The sequence below is a fragment of the Bison bison genome, unplaced genomic scaffold (assembly GCF_000754665.1).
Source record: "Bison bison bison isolate TAMUID 2011002044 unplaced genomic scaffold, Bison_UMD1.0 scf7180017864473, whole genome shotgun sequence".
Classification (NCBI taxonomy): domain Eukaryota; kingdom Metazoa; phylum Chordata; class Mammalia; order Artiodactyla; family Bovidae; genus Bison; species Bison bison.
The window spans coordinates 4291436-4305361 of NW_011495034.1; the positions used below are offsets into that span (position 1 = coordinate 4291436).

Genomic DNA, 13926 nt, shown 5'->3' on the forward strand with positions numbered 1-13926 from the left:
TGCTGATTTATTTCATACTGCCTTCTTTATGAGACTGAAAAATTAGATCAGAGCAAATCTTGTCAGACTCAACCATTATGTGGAGAAGAATTCAATATGTACAAAAATTCTGAGAATGGAGAACTATAAGTAAACCTGCCATTTATATTTCCTGAGTACAGTTCAGTCGCTCAGTCGTGTCCGACTCTTTGCAACCCCATGGACTGTAGCACACCAGGCTTCCCTGTCCATCACCAACTCCGGGAGCTTACTTAAACTCATGTCCATCAACTAGGTGATGCCATCCAATCATCTCATCCTCTGTTGTCCCCTTCTCCTCCTGCCTTCAATCTTTCCCAGCATCAGGGTCTTTTCAAATGAGTCAGTTCTTCGCATCAGGTAGCCAAAGTTTTAGAGTTTCAGCTTCAGCATCAGTCCTTCCAATGAATATTCAGGACTGATTTCCTTTAGGATTGACAGGTTGGATATCCTTGCAGTTCAAGGAACTCTCGAGAGTCATCTCCAACACCATAGCTTGAAAGCATCAATTCTTTGGTGCTCAGCTTTCTTTATAGTCCAACTCTTACATCCATATATGACTACTGGACAAACCATAGCATTGACTAGATGGACTTTCGGCAAAGTAATGTCTCTGCTTTTTAATATGCTGTCTATGTTGGTCATAGCTTTTTTTCCAAGGAGCAAGTGTCTTTTAATTTTGTGGCTACAGTCACCGTCTGCAGTGATTTTGGAGGCCCAAAAGATAAAGTCTCTCACTGTTTCCATTGTTTCTGCATCTATTTGCCATGAAGTGATGGGACCAGATGCCATGATCTTAGTTTTCTCAGTGTTGAGTTTTAAAGCAACTTTTTCACTCTCCTCTTTCACTTTCATCAAGAGGCTTTTTAGTTCTTCTTCACTTTCTGCCATAAGGGTGGTGTTATCTGCATATCCGAGGTTATTGATATTTCTCCTGGCAATCTTGATTCCAGCTTGTGCTTCAACTAGCCTGGTATTTCGCATGGTGTACTCTGCATATAAGTTAAATAAGCAGGGTGACAACATAACAACCTTGACGTACTCCTTTCTGATTTGGAACCAGTCTGTTGTTCCACATCCAGTTCTAACTGTTGCTTCCTGACTTGCGTACAGATTTCTCAGGAGGCAGGTCAGGTGGTCTGGTATTCCCATCTCTTTAAGAATTTTCCACAGTTTATTGTGATCCACACAGTCAAAGGCTTTGGCATAATCAATAAAGCAAAAGTAGATTTTTTTCTGGAACTCTCTTGCTTTTTCGATGATCCAGCAGATGTTGGCAATTTGATCTCTGGTTCCTCTGCCTTTTCTAAATCCAGCTTGAACATCTGGAAGTTCACGGAGCCTGGTTTGGAGAATTTTGATTCCTAGTACGCAATTTTTTAAAAATTGTAACTATACTTAATGTAATTTTGATGTTCATTTTGAACCAATCCCTTGGTATCCTGTTTGATTAAAAAGAAAATGAAAAGGCAAATCCAATTAAGTACTTGTTTGTTAAAATGCTTTCTTCATTTGGCTTCTGAGATAGCACTCTCTTCCCTCTTCACTGGTCATTCTTACTGTCACTAACTCCTTATCTCCCTCATACTTTAACAAACAGCCTTAATCCTCTAACTTCTGTATTTACCCTCACTCCCTTGGCTAGTAAATTCATACTTAGTAAAAGATCAGTCTGAATAGTCCCAAATCATCATTTCCACTCAAAAACTCTCTCCCTAATCTTGAGACTCATAACCTGACTGCCTTTCAAGCTTTCTGTTTATGTGTAGACACCTCAAATATAAGATGTCAATAGACACATTTCTCATTCTCCCCCATGAAAGTGTTTATCAGTTTTTTCTAGTAAAGGACAATGCCATCCCTCTAGTTTTTCTGCACTCTTAATTGCTTTCTTTCTCTGACATTTAACATCCCACCTTTGAATAAATCAACATTATTGTCAAAATATGTCCAGAATTTGATGAGCTTTCCTGAACTAACTCATCATTTATGATACAGACTTTTTCAGTAGCCTTCTAGCTGGTCTCCCTGCTTCTTCTCTTCTTGCATTTTCCAGTTTATTCTCACAAAGCAGCCAAAATAGATCTTTAGAAACACAAAAATTTATTTTTTACATTTTCCTCTGTTCTAGCCCCTTAAATGGCTCTGCACTTCACTCATGCAATACCTTTAAATTGGCCCACAAGGCTTTGTGTGTCCTGATTCCCTCTGGACATTGTCTGGACTTTTTCTACATTGTCCCTTGACCATTCCAAGTGCAAGTTTATCTTAGTTTCTTCAATTTACTATTCCCTCAGATCTCTACATAGCTCGTTCCTTCACATTATCTGCAGAAATGTGCCCTCGTCATTGAAGCTGCTCCTAACAACTGTATAAGACTATTCCTCTCCGGGTTCAGCACTCCCTACCCCCTTGCACAGCATCATTTTTACCCTTCACAGTGTTCACACCTGACATGTTATACATTTATTTGTACATAGAATGGATACCCCAACCATAAGATAATTTGAGGGCAGGGTTTTGTTTTGTTTTTGTTTTTGTTTTTCTATTTTTCAATATTCTTTTTCCAGCTCTTGGAATAGTGTGCTGTCACTTCAGTCATGTCTGATTTGTGCAACCCTATGGCCTTGAGCCTGCCAAGCTTTTCTGTCCATGGTATTCTCCAGGCAAGAATGCTGGAGTGGGTTGCCACGCCCTTCTCCATGGTATCTTGCCAATCCAGGGATCGAACCTGTGTCTCTTAGGTCTCCGGCATTGGCAGGCGGGTTCTTTACCACTAGCACCACCTGGAGAGTCCAGTAAATACTTACAGGATGAGCAAATGAAGCATAACAAGTGAGATAAACAGGCAATCAGCATGTCTTAAAGTCTTCATTGGGAGTGGCAAGGATCCTTGCATGGTCAAAAAATGTAAACAATTTAGAATATTTGGGACACAAGAGGAACAATGTGGCAAAAGAAAAGCTTAAAAGCAAAAGCAGAATATTTTACATGGCTTCACTTTAGAATGATAGCTTCAAATCTAGGATCTCAGAAAAAAAAATCATAAGCAAAATAACGTAGTTCATCTGTTAATAACTGTTATGCAAAATTAACAGCATAATGAAATCTTTCAGTCCACTGGGAGTTATAGCCTAACAGAAACCACTTTGGTTTCATAGGTCTTTAAAAGATTTAGCTGATGCTCATTCCAAGGGACCCTTAACAGATAACACACAGATAAACAGAAATAGTCCAAAAGTTTCTCATTAGAAATGCAACTGGGATCATTTTTATATAACTCTAACAATTTTGAGTAAGGCCTGGGTACCAAATCAAATTTTGTCTTTAATAAGCTTTGAAATTCTGGATGGAGTGGCATGCAACTCCTTGGAGCCATATTTCCTGTTTATAAAACAAGAATAGATAGCAATTCCTGTATCACATGGTTGTCAGGAGGATCGAATAAGAAACATCTATTAACACAGTATGGAACAGGGAGTGAAGTCATCAGGATTCCAGGATTTTAGTCCTTGGGCTCCAGGTAGCCTTAGAGAAAACAATTCACTTTATGGATTTCAGCTCCAATATCTACAAATATAAATATCCAGGGCCTTTAAATTCCAAGATATGCAGCATCCTTTGAAAACTGTGAAGTAAACATGTGAATATTTGGTACTAAAACAAACAGCAAAAATGATACTTATATTCTCTATATACAAAAACAATTTCCGCAGTGCTAAACTGACCCCACCTCACACCCACACCCTCTGCTCCAGAGTTATCTACAGCAATCAAGGTGTGCCAGACCCACCAACCTCAGAAAAATAGCTACTATAAATATTAAGATGGTAAAGCCATAAACCCATGATTACTAAACTGGTCTATGTGTGCAGCCCAGCACTGCTGCAAGTGGATTGCTTTTGTTTTTTTCAGAAAATTATGATGCCAGCAATGGACAACGGCAGCTTCTTTAAAATGTCATAATTAAATAGTAGTTGTAAATACAGGAAATCAAAGCTTTTTATTTAATAGTAGATAAATTTGTTTGTGACTCCGTTTCCTTATTTGAACTACAATAAAAGATAATTTGCAATGTCTTAAAGAAAGATTGTCAGGAGACACAAACTTCAAAATGAATTCTGTGATTTGAAGAACAATGGTGTAAATGACCTTTTCTCTCAGTCTATCAATAGTAAATCTCTTTGAAATGTCTCCAGTAAAGTGATAATTGAAGCTCATTACTACTAGGTTATTGCGTGATCCTGAAGAACTACTAGTAAAAAAAAAAAGCTTATAATTTCATCAGTGTTGGCACAATGCACATTTTATCCTTCTCCAACTGATAAAAATGTGGCTCTCTCATGCAAACAAAGAACTTTTCAGATGTACCTCCAACTTTTCATCTTACAAATGTTTTTCTTGAGGTACACCAATGTGAATCATTGAACAGTAAGCACTCAGAAGCTAATCTTTATGGCTTGCCTATTTATCTTATTGAAATGATCAGAGAAGATGCTAATTTTGAAAGTACAATGAATTCTACATTATATAGTAAAGTCTATATACTAATGTGTATTAAATTGGCAGTGATGACTATGGTTTCTAGCATCACCTGCTGTGAGGTTTTACAAAGGGCTGGGAAGTAACAGAAATCTCCCTTCTTATCTCACCGGCATCTGTGAAATTTCAAGACTATTAAATTCTAGCAAATAATTCATTCTGCAATATGAATATACCCTTTAATTGGGCAAACTATCTAAACACCCTCTCTAACGATGACCCCTGAAAGAGAATAAAGTCGTTGTAAATTATCTGAGTTGTTTTAGATCATTTGAGTTATGACATTTCTTCCTTTCATAGTGTCCTATTCCAAAGGAACTTGCTTTTTGGGTGGGGGAGGAGGGAAGGGGTGATATGAATCTCCTCTAATAGAGACAAAAACATCACAACCTTTTGAAAACACTCAGAATGAAATCATATAGATTTGATGTTTTGTTTTGTTTTTTGGTTTATCTGTTGTTTCCTGTTCAAGAATGTGAATCTTCTTTTATTAGCAGTCATGTTTATTAAGTGGCACTGCAACTTGCCTTTCCCACCAGGCAGTCCTTCGCTCTCCTCTTCTTCTCCCACCCCCCTTCCCCGCCCCACCCCCACGACTTTCACCACTCTCTCCTGTGTTAATTTGCACACCTCACCTGCTCCCCTGTAATTGACCGTTGCTATGTGTGTGGTATTCGGAGGGGCAGGGAAAGAATAAGGAGAGGAATGTGCGGGTCAGCTTCCTTTGCCTGATACACAGCCACGGAGCAAGCTTCCTGCCCTCTCCTTGGATCTAGTGAAAATACGTTAAGTAATAATACTTCATAGCACTTTGAATATCATCCAAAGAACCCAAAGTGCTTTATAAATACGATGCCCTTGACACCGAGTACCACGCATTTCTCTCTTTCGGGAGGGCAGTCCCCCTCCCAGAGGCCCGCCTCTGAGGACATTCGGTGCTAGACCCTTTGACTCGCACATCTGGGAATGTGAACTGAGAAATCGCTACCACTCAGGCTCTGAAAGTATCCTGGACTCCGAAAGTCTGCGTGATTAAGCGGGTGAGCAGCAGACAACACCACCACCACCCTCCCCAGGCATTTCCCCTGATTAGCCTGAAATCCAGCCCCTGTTCTTAATGTGACTATTTTGGTCTGTGGGTTCATATTAGGTTCACAGATGAAAATGAACAAAACCAAGGTCCAAAATTCCAGTTGGAACCAGGAAGACGTTGAATTTCAACTTTATAATTGTCTTTTATTTTTGTGATTACCAATATGGGTTACCTGGGAATTTAATCAAGATTAAAGTATCTTAAATGAATGTTGCATAAAATTCTTAAAGTTAAGATTAAGTTCCACTAACTAATATAGTGTTTTCAATTTTGTGATTTTGCCAGGAAAAATATCTTAGAGCAATAGAAAAGTTTATAACATCAATTTGCTAGCTGATATGTGGAACGTCACCTCTGAAATTCCCAAACTACTACTTGTGACATTTATCCTTTATCAGAAATGGTCACTTATATGTATCTCAGACAAATATCACGTACTGAATATTTGCATTTATGTCCTAAATCCAGATGCAGAGTCTACACCCTTAACCAATCATCCTTGATACTATTTATGACGTTTAGGGATATTTGAAGAACATGGAGTTAGAATATCTTTTGCAAAACCAGAGAGGGTCAAGTTATGAATGAACGATGGCTCATATTTTGACTAATTAGATTTTAATTTTTATTTTCTCATCCACTTAAAGAAAATCATTAATCAGTGTGGAGGAAAAGAAAGAAAATGACATTTCAAAGTAAAGTATAGTGACATGATATTACAGCTACTCTTTATGGTGTGGCAAAGCCTAAGAGTAAAAGGAAAGAGAAGAAATTGTTCTTTAATGTATTAGGGATTTATAAAGTCTCATTGCATTATTCCACAGTCACTGGAACTTTTGAAAATGAATGTGGTCATTAACCATCTGGTTTACTACGACGTTAACTTAAAAAAAGTGTCTCAAAAATGCCAAAACTGGCTGCAACTCACAATGCTGGTTTATTGCTCCACGGGCACTAGCATATCCAAACTCCAGGGAACGTGGTCCTTACACGGCAGTGCAGCACGGCAAACACCTGGAATATATTCTCCAGAGTGAAAACAGCAGGGAACTGACCAGAAATAACCTCTCTCATATTATTGCTTCAATTAGACCAAAACAACTTTCCCTTTGAAAACTTAATAATAAACACTGCAGGTCATTCACTTGTTTTGAGCCCCTTTAGGAGAGAGGAGCAGATGCACCCCCTTAGCCAGCCCCCTTGCTGTCATAGAGACAAGAGGCATAAATCAGGACAGATATTGATTTTAATTGGAACCAACAGCACCTACATGCCAAATTAATTTTCACATCTTCCTACAAAAAAATTTTTTTTAAACATTCATTTTTGGTTCTAAGACGTTGCTTAGATAGAGTGATACAGTGAATGCATCTGTAAGTTGAATACTGAAGCAAAGTTAAGTACTTCTAAAAAGCTTTATTGTGAACGAAAAGCCTAGATGAAAACATGCTTAATACATTAGATTCTTTATATTGAGGTTTATGACCAGTGAATGGGTATTTTTCTTAATAGCTTTCACTGGAGTCTCAAAAGATGCCACAGACATAGCGAGAACAAGCTGCAAAGAGAAACTTTTATATATCTAGATGGTTTGCATCATTATTTTTCTTCCCATAATTAAAATTGTCCAGTGAAATCATTTCCACACAAAATAAAGTTGACCTTCAAACATGCTTTCTTTTACCCTCACTAGATCTCATCATCCTCTAAACATAAAGGTAATGCCATTATCTTTAAAAACAACAAAAAAAGAAAATTTCCCCCCAGTTCTATCTTTCCTAAAGATTTATTCATTCCACACAGGCTGGGAGGCACAATATGTTCTATACTTATTCTACTGATAAACATATTTCACTGCTTGCTGACACCACCCCAAAATGGTCCTCAAACTTTCCCAGGCTCCACATTATATATTCTGTATCAGTATGTCTAGGGTAGGGCCCAGGAAACTGCATTTATAACCAGCGCTCCAGGTCATTCAGATCCAAGTTTTAGAGAACACTGACATGGCAGCTTTGAGCTTAGATAATAATGTCACTTGAAGAAATGGAGACTAAAGGGTTCAATGTCCGCTCATTTATTCCCATAGTGGCAAAATAAACAAGCTGGTAAAACTGTAATCATAGATCTCAAAAAAAAGCATTTATATGTGAGTTAGCTTATTTGTTTCAGCTCTCCAACTAATATTTATTGAGAGCTATTGTTTGAGTAGTCATGTTCTGGGTATCAAGGGAGAAAATGCTCAACAAGAGAGAGAAGATTTTTTATTGTAATTTCAAGTTACTGAAATGGGACTATAGTTTATATAGACCCATCTCAGTGTGTGTGCTCTTATATACCTTTTTTATCTGAGAAAAGGGGGGAAAATAAGAGTAAAATGAATTATTTTGCAGGAAAAAACACAAAGACTATCAATCTTACCTCCTTATTTACCTTAAAAATCCATATTTTCAATTTTTGCTCTAACATATATATTTTCCATCACATCTGCAGACAAAAGATTGTTTTAATAGAAAGTGATATATCCTTATGATGTCATTGAAGTTATGCTTTTGTGTTTAATGATAGAAAATATGCTGAATTATAAATTAAAAAAATTTTTCAAAATATTTTCTATGTATGATAATATATTTTTGTGATAATAAGTATCTATTACATGCTAGATATGTATCTAGTGAGATTGTATATGTATCTAGTGAGATTACAGATTATTTTTACTCTTTCTTCTTTTGCTTGGTCATATTTTCTAAATTTGTTACAGCAACCACATATTATTTTTTTTAATATATTACTTTAATACTAGGTTTAAAAAAAAGCACTTTCTAGTTGACTATTACATAACAACTGGGAACTTGTGAAATAGCAAGGATGCCAGAAAATAAGACCAGATACAGAACATTCTAGAAGAGAATTTCTTGGGCCATTTTATCTTCCTCCTTTCTTCTGCACTGCCAGCCTTCATGAAGGGAGTTTCAAGACAGGACTGTAATTTAGAGTTAAAAGAGATGATATAAAATAAAAGTTAAAAGATATGGCTGAGGCTGAAGCAAATCCTAGATACAAATCTGGACTAGCCCATCTCCACCAAGACTTCAGAGAAGTGAACAAAATCTTATTTGAAAACTTTAGGCAAAATGAGTAGTAAGTAACTGTCCCTGGCTTTGGAAATATTAATACTTGAAAATAGAAAACACCCACCTTACCTATTCTATATTTGTAAACAGTGAACATCGGTAGTCATTTACAAATACGTGGAAATTTTCAGAGAAAGTTAAAGAATAGTTCTGACAAATTCTTCTCAGGTTTTAGTTTATTTCTGCTCTTTAAACATTTGAAGTAACTGATCATCAATCTATTTCATGCCTAGTTATATACAGAAATCAATAAATGAATCACTAGACATTATAACTCAGAAAAAATCATGTGAACTGGTGAGAATATGCCGTAAAATAAAGATCTACATTTATCCAATGCTGCACAAGTGAGGTCCATTATAAGCAATCACCAAGTTGTTAGGTTTATGGATAGGGAGTATGTAGACACATATTCGGAGAAGGCAATGGCACCCCACTCCAGTACTTTTGCCTAGAAAATCCCATGGATGGAGGAGCCTGGTAGGCTGCAGTCCATGGGGTTTCGAAGGGTCGGACATGACTGAGCAACTTCACTTTCACTTTTCACTTTCATGCATTGGAGCAGGAAATGGCAACCCACTCCAGTGTTCTTGCCTGGAGAATCCCAGGGACGGGGGAGCCTGGTGGGCTGCCGTCTATGGGGTCGCACAGAACATACTATAGAATTAAGAAAATATGAAAAAGACATAAAAAAGAAGAGAAGCAAGATAAAAAGCAAAGAGAAGTGATACTAAACACAAGGGTCTTAATATTAGCTGGCCTGCATAAAGACAAAGGGAAAAGATTAATGACAATAACAACAAAACAATAACCGCATTTTACTGAGCATTTGCGAAGTGCTAGACACTGCTGGGCAATTTATAAATCATCTCCAATCTTGACACAATTCTGAAAGAAAAGTAATAATAACCACATATACACGTGAGGAAACAGAATTCAGAAAGATTTAGTGAATTGCTCAAGGCCAGTTCATATCATGTAAGTAGTAGAAGACTCTTGAGAGTCCCTTGGATTGCAAGGAGATCCAACCAGTCAGTCCTAAAGGAAATCAGTTCTGAATATGCACTGGAAGGACTGATGATAAAGCTGAAGCTCCAATACTTTGGCCACCTGATGCGAAGAGTAGACTCATTAGAAAAGACCCTGATGCTGGGAAAGATTGAAGGCGTGAGGAGAAGGGGACGACAGAGGACGAGATGGTTGGATGGCATCACTGACTCAATGGATGTGAGTTGGAACAAGCTCCGGGAGTTGGTGATAGACAGGGAAGCCTGATGTGCTGCAGTCCATGGAATGGAAAAGAGTTGAGTGACCGAAGAACAACAATAAACTGGTAGAACAATTGTATATTATGCCATGTTTAAAAACATGGGTGAACAACTCCATATTATACCATTCTGAAATGTTTTGAACCCTAAGTATATCATTAATGTATATTTATTCTTCTATTCAGTCAATTTTTGGGCAAACCAGTGGAAAACCAATGGGCAAAACTCCCTGCCCTCATGGCCTTTCTAATTGAAAGAATATTGAAGAGTAAATTATGTAGTATGGTGGATGATGGCCAATTCCATGATCGAGAATAAGGCAGGAAAGAAGCCTACGTAATGTTGATGGGGGGCCTGAGCACCTCCTGGAGGCCTTTATCTTACTAAAATGGAGGTACCTCTTAAGGGCACTTTTTGAGAGGTATAGACGGTACAATACCTTGATTATTTTCACAGCAAGCTACATACACAATCTTACTTGGAAGGCGCCAGAACTAGGCAAAGCTGTTTTTTTTTAAATCATAAAAATAGACTGTGTGTGATCTGATCCTTCTTTCCATATTATAGTCTTAAGAGCAGGATCTCCTCAGGAGGAATTCACAGTTCTTTTCACCTGTTTCTTTTGTATTCCTTTTTCTCTCACTTCACTGGTTTTAAGTTGGTTTTGGGAGTTTGGCTAGATTTGTTTTTGCCAAAGCTTCCTTGTTCTCTAAGCAGGTTTTCCCAAGCTTGGGTTTAAAGGACCCCCTGGAGAAGCACTACAAGACAAACACTAATTAGCGTAACAATTTATTAAGGGAGATCTTTGATCTTTTCTCACCTACCCAGTTGCCTAGCTCTGCTTTGTCTCCACAATTATAAAATGTGTTTACATAACTAATTAACACAACAGATTGAGTTTTACTGGGTACATGATAATAAGTGGTTCAAATGGTTTGATCTCATGATAAAGGAGGAAGTGTTGGGAATTAGCACTTCCTAAGAGACCCAAATGGGAGTAACCATTGTGAGTTCCCATAAAATAAAAGTTCTTAATGTTCCCAAATGGGACATTCTATTATAGTAAGCTTCAGCATTTCAAGTCTCACTACAGAAGGTTTTATAAGAAAAATATGTAAATACAGCAAATTCTAAGCTCTTTTCAGAGACGGAATGAGCTTTTAAAAATATTGTGTTTATTTTCCCCTTGTAAATTTTCCTATTAGTAACTTAAACTAATTTTAGATAAAGTATTTTGGGAGAAGAAAGTTTGAGCTTTTTGCTTTGTTAAGCTCACATCTAAGAGACGATGAGTTTATAGTTGTAAATAAACCCAATTGTGTAGATTATGAAGTTTAAAATAAGTCTTTTGTTATGAAATATAACACTAATATTATTCACAGTCATGTTTACTTGTAATTTTAAATAATTAGAATCTTCCTGCATCATTGGTCATTTAGCACCTTCTACAGTATATTTTAAACTCTCAAAACACTTTTTCTTGGAGGGAAGAATCTCATATTTCCAAGGGTAAGTCAAAGTCCACATCAAAAGATTTGATGCAGAGTCAAAACTTCAAAAATCTTTTCCTCTCCCAAGAGCAGGTGAGGTACACACAGTTTTGCCCATCCTGGATTTCTGAATTTAAAAATTCAGTTCATTCTTCTAAGAGGTGATTGTTTATGCACACTTGGAAAAACTCAACTTTCTGTGGAGAAAGATAGAGACTTATGATTACAAAACAGTTTGACAACTTAAGTGCAAATGAATCAGAAACATGTGGATTAAATTTCCCTTGAAACACACATGATTTTTAAAAATTAGGAGGAAAGGGGCTTGGCAACAAGCATTTTAGTTTTTGCCAAACCCAAAGCATTTGAAAAATAATCCAGATTGTGGCTGGCTCTCTCCTTCACAGTCAGTTCTCAGTACCTGAAGTTTCAAATCACCAATACAGCACACACATATAGAAATACTTTAATTTTTACTTCCATATTATTTTAGGATCAATAGAAATCAAAGTGGTTGTGAACAAATTGGGAGTGGGGAAAGAGTCCTCATTAGAGAATTGGCACACATTCTCAAGATAAATGGCAGCAAGCTTATTTTAAAGAATGCTGGCATATGAATATCTCACACACTGGGAGAAGCAAATGCATTCAGAGAAAAGGATAGTATATTTATATTTTAGGATAGTCAAGAAAATGAAGGTCCTGCAGATCACTAGGAAACCTAGAAGAGGGCATACCTTTAATCTATCATGCTGTTTTAATACTATGATCAATGTTACTGAATGAAAAACACACTCAGGAATTCAAAGTATCATCTATATTTACAGGAGACAGAACTATCATAATATTGAGCATTTTCTCTCAAAATTAGAAAGTATTTTTCCCCTTACAGGGTAATCCAGATAGTACAAATAGTCCTGTTTACAGACATGGAAAATTTATTCCTAAATGTCCTACCTGCATAAGGTTTTGGATTCTCATGTAATAACTAAAAATCTGTTGACTATATAAACAGGCAAAAGAAAAGAAGGGGAAAAGGAAGGAAGGAAGGAGGGAAGAAAATAGAGAGAGAGGGGAAATGTAGCAAAAGCAAAAAAGGAAAAAAGACTGATTTTTTGGATTTCCTTTAAAGGCAGCTTTTGGAGAATTAGAATAAAAAACACTAAATGTCCTTAGGGTATTCAGGAACCAAACTGCAATGTTAGCAAAACTAGCATTGACAGCAGAAATAAAACCATTACTATCCATGAGTGCTAACCCTGTTCCAGACACCGTGGTAGGTGCTTCACATGCATTATCTGTTTTCATGTCAACACAAACTCTCAGGACAAGGAATTATAAGCTAATTAACTCACCTAAGGCTTCAGGACTGGGTTCAGAGTCAAGTCCCTTTCAGTCTAGAGCCCAAGCACTCACTGACTTCGTCTCCTCCCCTAACATGCTCCACAGCAAGGCTCCCTCCAAACAAGACTCATTTGTTAGTTCAAACCCTTCATTATCAATTAGGACACTACTATCTAATCCAGTTACTGAGGTCAGCTGTGTGTCCTGCCTCAGAGTCCAGTAGGGTCCCTGAAGTGAATCTTATCACACAAGGGTCAGCTGCTGAACACTTTAAATAGAAGAACATTTTCAAATTTAACACACTCATTTCTAATTATTTATTCAAAATCTGTTCTAATTTTATAAACAGTTGTCTTTTAGGATGCACAAATTAAGTAAGTAGAAAACATTGTGTTAGTATGTAATAGTACTTCTTTACAGAGACCTTGAGATTTTTAAAGTCATATACATTTTAAAAAATGAATTTGCTCATAAATCTCAAAAGGTATATAATTTTCTTATACTATAGTGACATATATTATTAATTTCCAATTGGATGATAAAAGAGAATATAAAATAGAATCTCAGATATTTAGCCTATTTGATCAAGTCAGTAACTTTCAAATGCTGTTAGTAACATCCACCTTCTTCATAGATTGATCTATATTAATATAATAATTATTAAGTCCAGCTTTTTTGGATTCAATTATTTGCTATTCTAACTCCCAAAACTATTCCAATTTCCATGTGCCCAAATTTTTAGTAACTAATGGTATTATTTAGGAGAATAAATGTATTTCCCTTGAAATAAATAATACTATAGATCAGAAAATTTTAAATAAAATGATCTTTGGCTCACATTCCTTGTCCTGGAATATGGGCATTTTTCACACTGAAATACATAAAAGAGCCAAGTTTGTTCATGGAAACTGCTCTTTACTGAAAAACTCTGTGAATAGAAAGCAATCATATAAACTCACTGGTTCAACATTTACTAAGTATCAGTATTTTCAAGACGCTGTACTATTATAAATAAGATTTTATTCTGCCTTTAAGGA

The 13926-nt window shown here is 36.6% G+C and overlaps 1 long non-coding RNA gene across 1 annotated transcript; it reads right to left on the bottom strand.

The window, feature by feature from the left end:
* Positions 1-1360: 1360 nt before the first annotated feature.
* Positions 1361-12971, bottom strand: LOC105004219. Its single transcript, XR_827190.1, has 4 exons — positions 12901-12971; positions 8075-8140; positions 6582-6667; positions 1361-1460 (listed from the first exon to the last, which is right to left on the bottom strand). It is a non-coding gene; the product is annotated as an uncharacterized LOC105004219 (long non-coding RNA).
* Positions 12972-13926: the final 955 nt, after the last annotated feature.